This window comes from Rhinopithecus bieti, unplaced genomic scaffold (assembly GCF_001698545.2).
Source record: "Rhinopithecus bieti isolate Rb0 unplaced genomic scaffold, ASM169854v2 scaffold_17653, whole genome shotgun sequence".
NCBI lineage: Eukaryota > Metazoa > Chordata > Mammalia > Primates > Cercopithecidae > Rhinopithecus > Rhinopithecus bieti.
The window spans coordinates 494007-496488 of record NW_016809173.1 but is presented as its reverse complement, the minus strand read 5'-3'; the positions used below and the strand labels follow the sequence as shown (position 1 = coordinate 496488).

At 45.4% G+C, this 2482-nt stretch overlaps 1 pseudogene; it reads left to right on the top strand.

Annotated features, from left to right (window-relative positions):
- Nucleotides 1-206: 206 nt before the first annotated feature.
- Nucleotides 207-2077, top strand: LOC108539851 (rac GTPase-activating protein 1 pseudogene; annotated as a pseudogene).
- The last annotated feature ends 405 nt before the right edge of the window (nt 2078-2482 follow it).

Genomic DNA, 2482 nt, shown 5'->3' with positions numbered 1-2482 from the left:
TGCTGTTCTCCTGATAGTGAGTTTTCACGAGATCTGATGGTTTTATAACTGTCTGATACTTCCTCCTTCTCACACTTGCTCTCTCTCATCTGCTGCCATGTGAAGATGTGCCTCAGGAGCTGGCAGCGTGGCCGCTGCTCTGCCATTGGTTGAGGTGCAGAGCGAAGTGAAGGGCTGCCCAGGTGATGCCAGGCTGACGGAAAAAGATGGATACTACTATACTGAATATGCAGAATCTGTTTGAGCAGCTTGTGCGTGGGGCGGAGATTCTCAGTGAAGGAAATGAACTCCAATTTATCCAGCTGGTGAAGGACTTTGAGGATTTCTTAAAAAGTGGGAGAGGACTGACTATGAGCTGGGGGAAATACAAGGATCTTTTGATAAAAGCAGAGACTGAGTGAAATGCTCTGGATGTTAAGCTGAAGCATGCACATAATCAGGTGGATGCAGACATCCAAACGGAGAGCTGAGGCTGACTGCCAAAAGCTGGAATGACAGATTCAGCTGATTCAAGAGATGTTCATGTGTGACATATCTGGCCAACTAAGTGGGGAGCAAAAATCAGCTTCGGCTTTTCTCAACAGAGGCCAACCATCCAGCAGCAATGCTGGGAACAAAAGACTATCAATCATCGATGAATCTGGTTCCATTTTATCAGACATCAGCTTTGACAAGACTGATGAATCACTGGATTGGGACTTTTCTTTGGTGAAGACTATCAGGCTGAAGAAGAGAGCAAAGAGGCGCTCTTGTAGCCGACAGTTTGTTGATGGTCCCTCTGGACCTGTAAAGAAAACTCGTTCCATTGGCTCCACAGTAGACCAGGGAGAATGAATCCATAGTTGCAAAAACTACCGTGACTGTTCCCAGAGATGGCAGGCCCATCAAAGCTGTGTCCACTATTGAGACTGTGCCATATTGGATCAGGAGCCAAAGGAAAACAGGTACTTTACAACCTTGGAACAGTGACCCCACCCTGAACAGCAGGCAGCTGGAGCCAAGAACTGAGACAATGTGGGCACGCCACAGAGTAACAGAGGGATGCACCTGCATGACTTTGTCTCTAAGACGGTTATTAAACCTGAATTCTATGTTCCATGTGGAAAGCAGATAAAATTTGGGAAACTATCTCTGAAGTGTCGAGACTGTTGTGTGGTCTGTCATCCAGAATGTTGGGACCACTGTCCCCTTACCTGCATTCGTACTCTGATAGGAACATCTGTCAAGATTGGAGAGGGAATGCTGGCTTACTTTGTATCCCAGACCTCTCCAATGATCCCCTCCATTGTTGTGCATTGTGTAAATGAGACTGAGCAGAGAGGTCTTACTGAGACAGGCCTGTATAGGATCTCAGGCGGTGACTGCACAGTAAAAGCTGAAAGAGAAATTCCTCAGAGTGAAAACTGTACCCCTCCTCAGCAAAGTGGATGATATCCATGCTATCTGCAGCCTTCTAGAAGACTTTCTTCGAAACTTCAAAGAACCTTTCACCTAAACAAAACCTTTATGGAAGCAGCAGAAATCACAGATGAAGACAACAGCATAGCTGCCATGTACCAGGCTGTTGGTGAACTGCCCCAGGTCAACAGGACACACTGGCTTTCCTCCCGATTCACTTGCAGAGAGTAGCTCAGAGTCCACATACTAAAATGAATGCTGCCAATCTGGCTAAAGTCTTTGCCCTATAATAGTGGTCCATGCTGTGCCTAATCCAGACCCAGTTACAATGTTACAGGACATCAAGTGTCAACTCAAGGTGGTCAAGTGCCTGCTTTCCTTGCCCCTGGAGTATTGGAGTCAGTTCACGATAGTGGAGCAAGAGAACATTGACCCCCTACATGTCACCGAAAACTCAAATGCCTTTTCAACATCACAGACACCAGATATTAAAGTGAGTTTACTGGGATCTGTGACCACTCCTGAACATCAGCTTCTCAAGACTCCTTCATCTAGTTCCCTGTCACAGAGAGTCAGTTCCACCCTCACAAAGAACACTCCCAGATTTGGAAGCAAAAGCAAGTCTGCCACCAACCTAGGACGACAAGGCAACTGTTTTACTTCTTCAATGTTCGAGTGAAGTCACATCTGCCTATTACTCCCAGCACTGACTGACTATAAGAAAGGACACTTGTACTCTCTGCTCTGCAGCCTCCTGTACTCATTACTACTTTTAGCATTCTCCAGGCTTTTATTCAAGTTTAATTTTGCATGAGGGTTTTACTAAAATTACATGTATCTCCCCTTCCTTCTCCTCGAGTCACATAATATCAGTACCTTGTTCCGGCCATTGTTGGGAGTTTTTAGATGAGAGATCTTTCCAAGGGTAGCAGGGTTAGTATGGAATTGATTGTGACTCTTTTGGGGGAAGAGGGGTTATTATCCCTTTGGCTTAAAGTCAAATGCTGCTCATGGAATGAATGATCTTTCTCTAGTTTCATTTATAACTGATTTCCATGAGACAATGACAAAAACCCTACCTATC